We start from the raw sequence: 10,242 nt of genomic DNA, 5'->3' as shown, positions 1-10,242 counted from the left end.
ACCCACCACATTGTGGTTGGGTGATTATCCAATTTTTTTAGTTCATTTATTTTTATTTTTTTTATTTGTATTTTATCTCTTCCTGGTTTAACGAGAAATTTTTTAACTCGTTGTTTGAATTTGAATTCAGAATTTTTATTATTAATGCATTTTAATCAAGATTAGAGGCATTGATAGATGAATAATATTTCTACTTATCTCTTTTTCTTCTTGTGCTCTTCCTCCCATGTGCTTTCATCTTCTTCATCACGTCAATTCTTCTTCACAGTCCTCTTCTCAATTCTTCTTATTCAAATTCTCTCAGTTCCCGTCCATTATTTTCTAAAGAATGAGCTTACTCGAGATCTTGTAGGTGCTCCTATCAGAGTTGGGCACCACGTTCCACGTTCGAATCCCGGGTGAAGCGGTAGGGAACGGGAACGGTGGGTGTCAAAGCTAGTGGTCTGGGTTAAGTACTTGGTTTTCCACTCCCTAACAGACCGATTTGTTAAGTGCGGAAAGCCAAGTACCTAACCCATTAGTAGACCAGGGGTGGACGGAACTTAACCCAGGTGGACCGGAACCACCTAGCTCTGGCAGCTCCCCCCATCACTTTTATTCTAATACCAAATAATAACATATCAAGACAATATATTGATCGAGACACCAACTAAATTCCATAGAATTAAAAAATAAATTTTAATAAAACCCACCTCTGAAAATTTTGATTTGTTTATCAAATACACCCAATACTAAAATTTTGATGTTGAAAAGCTGAAGTATCCCATCAAAAGAATAAAGACTGAAGTGGATTATTCTTGGTTTTCCCATCTTCAGCACTTTGGCTATTTCCCTTTTTTAAGGGTATGTATTTAGTTATGTTTTTATGTTTTGAACAATGTTTTTCTATTTCCGCATGTTTGTAATATTGTGATTTTTACAGTAGTTATTATTACTGTTCATGTTCCGCATCTATATATATGATCTCCACAGTGTTTATTTTTACTGTTCCAAAGTTACTGTTCAAAAGTACTGTTCATTTTTACTATTCATGGTTACTATTCATGATTACTATTCAAGTTTACTGTCCACTCGTCAAAAAGAGATAGTATCGAAATAGTGCCAAATAGGACAGAAGCTAGAGACTTGGAATTATTCGACTACGCTCTGAGGTAGAAAACGAAACGGAGATGTGCTCTACCCTACTGAAGCAGCCATGGAGCCGCAACGGTTAATAGGAACGGCTCGGGGCCCTCTGAAGACCGTGAGGACCGCATCGACGGAATTGCCCACATGGTGGTAAGTCGGCAGGAATAGGGTCAAACCCCGAAGAAGTTCTAGGTAGCAGCAGAAGTCATGTTGGGCCTACTAGATAGCTATGAAATAGACACAAACGAGTACATAACGGTGACATGTGTAGGAAGCAGGAGAGGATGTGATGGTAAAATGATAAGACTGACGAAGTATGATTGTAGGAATAGTATTGTGAGAGTCATCGATGTTTTTTGCTGCCCGTAGATGTTTTGTCCACTGCCTGTAGCTCGAGACTGGCAGGTAGAAGTCCCTAGGATTCTAGTTCCGCTGCCCTTTTCCCTAGGTTGTCTTCCGCTGTGTGTTCAAGTCTATTAGAGACTTTGTGTCGATATCATAGCAATAGTGCTTTGATATCAGTATTCCGCCGTCAGGGTCTGCTGTAGACCCGTTGTCGTTTGTAAACCCGTCGTCGTTGTTTAAATGGTATCAGAGCCAAGTATTAGACTTGGTTTTGTATGTGTCAAAGAAGTCAAAGCTTAACTTTGATTCTTTCTGTTTAGGTATACATACTCCCAAACAGTTACGACCCATACCGGTCACATCCCAAGTAACATTTGTAAGGAACAAATGTACTAATGTATCAAAGATCGCAACTGGTAGGTCAGAAGGAACTCAACGGTCCTTCTTACGACTCCGTGTTGAAAACTGGACATACAAATGGATGGCATGACAAGAATAATCCAATATTAAATAATATAATGGATTTAGTTGGTGATATGCATCACAGCTTCTTTATGAAAAGATGCTGGGAAAAATACACCCCAGAAAGCGTTGCTTTCCTATGCGTAGGAATAGAAAGTGACGTTAATGAACAAGTACAGAAACTCAAGAGAAGAATTAATGCCCATCTTGAGGTACTTAAAACAGGCAATACTGAAGAAACAGTACGTTTCCTTACAGATCTACAAAGATATGTGGATCAAGAAATAAATCCTTCTAGGATCTTAGCACCAATCCGAGAAGCGAATATAAAGATGGTTAATAATAAACCATCCAAAAAGGAGTTACAGGAAGTGATTTGCAAAATATCTTCTGTAAAAACTCATCATGGAACAGATAGAGATCGTCTTATACGAGACATCTGCGCCTTAACTCAAAATGAAGAATTGAGAGAACTACACATCTCTCCTTTCATCACTTTGTAGCAACTGGAACGATTGATTGAAATCTTGTTCCAAAAATTACAAGAGACCTCAACTCATCTAAAATTCCTAAACGTCTGAACAAATAGGAATAGAATGTACTTCTCTCCAAAACAGTGTTCATATACATCATGAAATACAGGGAGAATACGATGAACATCCTAATCTAATGCAAGATGGACAAAAGTGGACAATCAGTATCCCTCGGATAACTGAAGTCTATAACAAAGATTGGATTGAATTCCAAAAGAAATCCTTCGTCTTCCAGAAGGAACTATCTGTAGAAATACAGGATACCGACTCAGGTACTTTCTGCTACAGATTATTAAGTGAATCTGACTTAGCTAAGCTAAAAAGATTCAAATATCTCCATTATGGACTAGTTCGTATAGGATTAGACCGGTTAATACGAATCAATCAGAATTTACCCTTCATAGCAGCTATAGTAGATAACTCTGTGAAAAATAATTTTGAAAAAGCCCTACTCGGAGGAGTTAGAGCAAACTTAGGATTAGGCCCAGTATCATTTACAACATGGCCCAATCTACAAATAGATTTAGAAGACAAGCACATACAAGATAACTTGTTCCTAAAAATCTATACAGACAACTGGTCGAAAAATGGAATTCAACCAGGAAGAAGAGTTATGCGCATACTTGTATGCATAGTAGCCCGAGGAATCAACACTGGAAAGGTTCCAGTTAAAGATTCAAAGAAACTCACAGAATTAGCCAAAAACATTGGTTATTCTGAAAACTTGACCATAGAAGAACTCGACCCTAGAGAGTTAACATGACCAACAAAATGGGTAGTTCAACCTTTGGCACCCAGACACCTTCCTCTCTCTCGAAAAACCATAAAAGAGATAGAAGGAAAACTAGTGATCGCAAACACTAGATCCAGTTTTTCCCTCGAACAGGACATACCCTCTACCTCAACAAGTAGAACTTCAAACAGTTCCCGTTTCGAAGGAATAGGAAATCCAAGGTCCAATGCTTATGTTCCTCTTCACATAGATGATGGCACATAACCCATACATAGCCTTAGGTCCACCTATAGGAAATAGTGATATTGTCAGCAATTCCATTCAAACCTTAGAGTCTTATGGTAAGACCCTTAATAGGTTAGAAAACACTATTGAAAAACTCCAACAGAAAATAGATTTCCTCTATGATGAACATAAACATAGAGAAATAATAAAGTGTCAAAACATCCTAGAAAATATTCTAGAAAAGATTGACTATGGAAATAGTCCTGTTTTCTTCAAAGAGTTAATAGAACTTAAACAAAGTTTAGATAATTTAAACAAAGATAAAATGCAAGAAATTTTGACAGAAGTCTTAGCATTAAAAGAACATCTAGGTTCAAAAGAATGTCTAGGTTCTCTAAGTCCATCAAGGTATAAAACACCTTTTACACCTTGGACACCAGAATGATCTATAAAAGGAAACTTTTAGATCATTTAAAATTAAAAAGAGAAAGTCTTGACCTCGCTTTACTCCAAAGAAATACTCTTCAGCCAGAAGATAATACAATCCCAGCAATGGTATGGTATTATTATTTTTGGGAAAGAGATTCTGATCGCATCTACAACCTTAGATGCAAGATCAAGAAAATCAAAAGAAAGCTAAACCTTTTAGTTTTGTAAAATGATCAGTAGAGCCAGACTACTAGATCAACTTTGTCTGGTACGGTCAATGCAAGCCCAAAATTGGCAAGCTAGAGAAACTCTCACACCAGTAAATGACACCGATATAGCTTATCAAGCATATCTGAATGAATGGTGGAGATTAACCCGTAGAGAAATTCTACTACGGTATTTGATCAAAAAGGTTCAACGGAAGCTTCAAGAATTAGTTCTATGATAGAGTTTTTCTATTTAATGGATATGGAAACTCCATTACCATTAGGCCTTCCTGACATCACCGGATGGCTTAAAAACCTAGTGTACTTTGCAACACCTTGCATAGCACCTAGAAGAAAGGATCCAGCTCCACCTGCTTTTAGGATCGCTTCAAAAGCATCATCCTCCACCGATGATGAAGTTTACGCAGAATATAATACCTTCGGTCGCCAATCGATTTATTATGTTCAAGAAGAAAAACCTTCTTCTAGTAAACAACAAGAGCAACACGACAGTGACACAGAAGCCTAGGAATCTGATGAAGTTGCAGAAGAAAATACCAAGAAAACAGACTACTTTGCTAAAGACAAAAAGGCAGATGATCTTGGTAAAAGATTTCGAATGCTTTGTGGTAGCGACCATTTTGAAGCAAAAACTTCAAGGGTACGAGATACCCACATGGAAGATTGCTTTCAAGATAACTTCCAAAACCGTACTGGGTTCATCCGCAAGAACGAGAAAGTTTCTCCCACTCCAAAATATCCCTAGGAGGACAAAGGTATTCGACAAAATACACAAATGTCGATCCTTCAAATGCTACTAAGGGACACCAAACCATAGATAGCATAAACCCTTTTGGATTTTACCTCAACTTGGATTGCCCCAAGGATGGAGAAAAAGTCCTTAAAGATTGGGAAAGAAGCATGAGCAATGCTGCAAATATGCATGAATCTTGGAACCAAGAATCATCATTTAACTTCTTTACCCATGCTTTACAGGGTAATGTAGCTCTTTGGTGGGACAACCTTCCCGAAGCCAATATCGATAGCCAATATCTTGAAAGGATTAGTGGCTAAGATATCAAAGGAATTTCTAGGAATACATCCAACCCTAGAAGCCTACAATGAGAGTACTAAACAAAGAAAACGTTTAGAAACTCTTCAGAAATTAAACAAGTTACAAATCTGTAATATTTGTTTTTATGAGAAGTATTACTGCGAGTTTGCAAGTTACTTCTATAAACTGAAAAAAGAAGATCAGAAACCTTATCTGTCTATCTTTTATGCAAAATTGCCAGAACCATTTGCACATGTAGCAGAAAAAGACTACATTACAAAATATTGGCAAAACAACCCAGAGCATGGTACATTAACCATGGATATATTCCTAAACATTGATACTTTAGGAAGAAGACATAGATTTGTACAAGACATGTTGGCAAATCTTTGTGAAGCCCAACAACTACAAAAGAAAAGTAGTAAGGCAAATAAACAAACATTATGTTGTTCAAACCAAAACAAAAATGTAGGAGCTTATGGTTGCAAAACCACCTCCCATAAGTAACGAAAATATCCTAAGAAATTTCAACAGAAAAAATTTAGGATACAAAAAAGTTCTACAACAAGGTATACTCCTAAAAAGAGATACTTTAAGAAAAGAACAAATTCTGGCCCCACCACATCCAGTAAAGGGTCAAATGCATACTGTCCAAAGGGGAAAACCCCAAGCAAATGCAAATGCTGGATATGCCAGAAAGAAGGACATTTCGCCAGCGATTATCCAAATGAGAAACAACAACGGCAGTATAGTACGTACATGTTACTAGCCGAAGAAAATGGATTGGAACTCATCCATTACGATGACATCCAGTCGGAAGATGAAGTATATGAACTTCATCTCGAAACTGAGTCTTCCTCCTCGAAAAACTCAGAAAATATGAGTGACTCTTCAGGCACAACCTTTGCCTAATATTCGGTTATGCTTTTGCCTTCCCGTCATACATATGGCAGCCAACGTGGTGATTTATGTCCCACTATTGTCATAAATTACTTTCTCTACTCCTGCATCATGCATTATAGAGAACTTTATAATTAACCTGATACTCTTACCACTCGAGAATTTTCTGGTGTTACAGATAGGTAAATTGGATCCCCTCAGCAGCACCCTGACGGACCTAGCAGTAGCAATTGCCACACTCATGGTATTGCTCTCAACCCTACAGTCACTATTCGACAGTCTTTTAGTTCTCTCAGAACGAGGAGACATTCATGAGAATTGTGCCCGTTATGGGTTAAGTGGAGAAGTCTTACAACTCAAGGTTAAAGAATTAACCGAAGAGTTAAAAGAACTCACTCAACGGCATGAAATGTCAAGCTCCTCCGGGACTTCTACCGGATCTTCATCGCGAGAAAAGGAAGCCACAACGTCGGCTAATCAGCAGACGGATGACTTTAGTGTTTTGATAAACACAGGTCGACCCGGGATTTCTACCGGTCATGCCAGGCATGAGAAGGAAATCACAACCCAATCTTCTCTGAAGATAGGGGAATCAGGGATTTCTACTTGCCAGTCAAGAGCTGGAAAGGAAACCTTAACGATTTCGTTGAAATCGGAATCAGGGACTTCTACCTGTCAGTCTAGAGCTGAAAAGGAAGTCTTAACGGATCCATCCCAGATGGAAATGGACTTGTGTAGTAATGAGAAATCATTCAAGACAAAATTGGTTACCCCGTCTGAGTTTACAAGGTTGAAAAGCCTAAATAAACCAGATAAAACTAGTTTTAATGAGTTTGAGTTTTTAAAGAAATTTAAACCTTTAAAACTTTCGGACATTATGTCTGAGGAACCCTCGCTACACCCTCAAAAGGTGGACAGTGTTCGTTCAAAGATCGAATCCGATCATACTATTCAATTCCAGAGATGGAATGAACAAATTGGACAAGGGATGAACACTCCCTTCTTCACCACTGAGCCCAGCAACAGTTGGAATCAAGTGAAGCTGAGTCATGAAATAGACTCAAAATATGCATCCATGCTTTATGCATATGGATTCATAAAACAGATGGTATTGCCCTCCACCGACTTATCTGTATTGGAGAAAATGCCAAAGGAAATTATGGAGGCTTGCAAAAGTTTCATCTCCATAACCAAGAGTAAAGGAATTCGACTTCATTTCATTTCCTGTATTGCTGAAATTGTTACTGACACAAAGATGTTTCCAAGTATTTCTGTCGTGACTATTGAAGGCATCAAAGAAGGTGACGCAAATATGGAATATGATCCCAGACATGTTCCAAAAGCCAAACCTTGCCCAGAAGCAGTCTGGCCAACCAGGTGTATCCACGGGCTCAAGAAGCTGATACAGCTCATACAATAGCTGATTCAGAAAAAGAGAAGTTTCGTCTACAAGATCTCCATCCCACTGACGATCGTCTCGAAAAGCTATAAAGAGACTCTGGCATCCATCCAGACCAGTCTCGAAGCTACGCTGAAGAAACTCCTCGGAGGAAACATCCCCTTCAGCAATACAACAAAGGAAAGCTTCTGCCAGATGGCCCAGAAGACTTTTCCGAAGGAGCACACCTGTAAATTGTGCACAGAAAGGCAGTTGTCCGAATGAGCAGTCAGCAGCCACGTCAACAGACTAGTCAGCAGCCAAGTCAGCAGACTAGGCCCACGACGAAAAACAAAGTCAGCAAAGGCGGCTCAAAAGTCCGCAAAGGCGGCTACAAATGTTATCAATGACGGCTACATCAAGTCAACAAAGATGGCTAAAAAAGATTCCTGCACGTCATCATCATGATGTCACAAGCAGAAACGACATTTCTACCCCTGCTTTCGACGCCGAAAGGTAATAATGCAAGGGCAAAAAAGACTGCCAAAAAGACAAAAGTTACCCTTTGTTTTTAAACACACACCTTTCAATCAAGGGTAAAGGTGGAAGAGCTGAAAAATCTTCAGCTATAAATACAATGCTCCTCCAGAGGTTGAGAGATTCGAATTCGGAGCCACTAAATTCGAACTGAGAGACACTTGGAGCGACTCGACGAAGGCGATTTCAGGCGATCTTTCTCCGGCAAGTTCCTCAAGCACGTTATGTGCTTAACAGCCGTAATGGCTGAGTAAAAAAGAGGGAACCGACCGGTGCCACGGTCGGTAACTTCGGGAGTTATGTAGCTAAGTAGTTTTTTCCTTACAACTCCAACAATAGATTAGTGCATATCTCTACATGAGAATCATACTTCAAAAAATTCTAGTGAGTTATTTTATGGGATTTCTTCATTTTGATTTCGGAAATGGAAATGAAGACGAAATTTTTTCTCATGCCACATCTTCACGAGATGAGGAAGAACGAAATGAAAATCATGTTAAACATGTAAATGTTCAAAATTTCTTTGGCAATGATTGAAATTCTCTGTAATGTGGCTTATCTTGTCCACCAAGTCACGTTGAAATTTCATGTATCTGACTCCAGTACTTGAAATATAGTCAGTTGATCCCCCTATTATCCAGCCTTCAATTTCCTTCGTCCAACTTGAGTTGCAAACACGTAAAGCCTGTGTAAAAAGATTAAGTTTCCATCAAATAACAGAAGACCAAACTGGATTCTTTGTCGTGAGCTCCAACTCCAACAACAAATCGATGGATTTACGTCATACGTCATCGGTGGCATGAGATGAAGAAAAATGAGAAGAAAATCATGTTAAGCATGTAATGTGCTTAGAATTTCTGTTGCAAAGTTGCTGTTGCAGTGTCTCCACTCCTTGCAAACTTGTCGATCAATTCAGTCCAAGCAACTTGGGTAAGGTCAGACATCTATCCGTATGAGGCATTTCGTCGAACACGCATCGCGCTGAAGCTATATCCAGACATTTTGAGCCATCATTACTCTTTTGGCATGCAAGGTTCGCCCCTGACGAAGAAATTTGGGAGATGTAACCTTTGATCAAAGGAGATGACTTACTTGAGGGAAGAACTGAACTAAATGCGAAACGAAAGAGCACTGAAAACCGAAAGTTAGAAACGAAAAAAATCAGAAAATAGGAAGAATAGGAAGAAAAGAAGATAAAAAGAAAAGAGAGGAGAAGGCTTACCTGAGTGAAGCAGAGATTGGGCATGGCTAACAGAGGAACGAACACAGATAAACAATTTAAGCAGAGATTTAATGCTTACGATAAGTCACTGAATCTCGATTTCCACTCCCACTTGCAAATTTTCGCGTCCCATTTGAACCCATTTATGGTTGGCCAATCCCGTTTTATTTTTCTCAATTTTGATTCGAGCAAAAACTCAAACCTCGTTCCTTACTATCCGTATTAGATAACAACCCAGCGCAAAATGTAATTACTCTTAAATTTTGGAAGCCTTTTCACCAAAAGGGGTGGCATCGAGCCGAGTAGAACCTAGCCTCGAGCCTAAATTTGTTATCGACCTCAAGCTCAATAATTTTAACTAAGTTCAAGCCGAGTTCCTTCAACATTCATTTAAAATTTTTAAAAAATTACATGTCTCGAGTTCGAGCTCCATTATGCATCTAAAACTTTTCAAAAAATATATATCAATTAAATTGTATATAAAATTATACATATATTTTACATAAAATTTGGCATGACCTCTACATAAAATTGGGCATAAGGGTGGCATCGAATCCAGTTGAGTCTGAACCTTCCTATATTCAAGCCGAGCTTGATTTAAAGATTTCTAACTCAAGCTCTAGTTAACCTAGCCTCGAGCCTAAAATTGTAATCGAGCTCGAGCCTAATAATTTTAACCGAGTTCGAGCTCGAGCTTTAGCCGAGTTCAAGGTTAACCTACATTTAATACTCTACATAAAATATATGTCAAAAAAATTATCTATAAAATAATGCATACATTTTTAAAAAGAGAATGATAGGGGAGGTTCGGGATTGAATCTCGATAATGGATTAGAACCCACCAATATTAATCTTTTTTACCCCAAATGTTGTCTAGCTTATTTTTTAATTTTTTAATTTGGCCATAAATTTACCATGGCCTCCTTTGTGCATTTGATTGAAAATTTATATTATATGAAAAACTAGAAATGTTTTTCCTAGGATACATATTTTCAAAAAAAAACTTTAAATAAAATCCTATTACTTTTAGAGACTTACTAGAAAATTACAAGAAATATTTTTAAATTTTATTAGGAAAGTTAAATGGACC

The sequence above is a fragment of the Aristolochia californica genome, unplaced genomic scaffold (assembly GCF_029961685.1).
Source record: "Aristolochia californica isolate CCGP_79_NKW_82.1479 unplaced genomic scaffold, dmAriCali1.0.hap1 SCAF_10, whole genome shotgun sequence".
In the NCBI taxonomy this organism is placed as follows: domain Eukaryota; kingdom Viridiplantae; phylum Streptophyta; class Magnoliopsida; order Piperales; family Aristolochiaceae; genus Aristolochia; species Aristolochia californica.
This window is presented reverse-complemented; position numbering follows the sequence as displayed.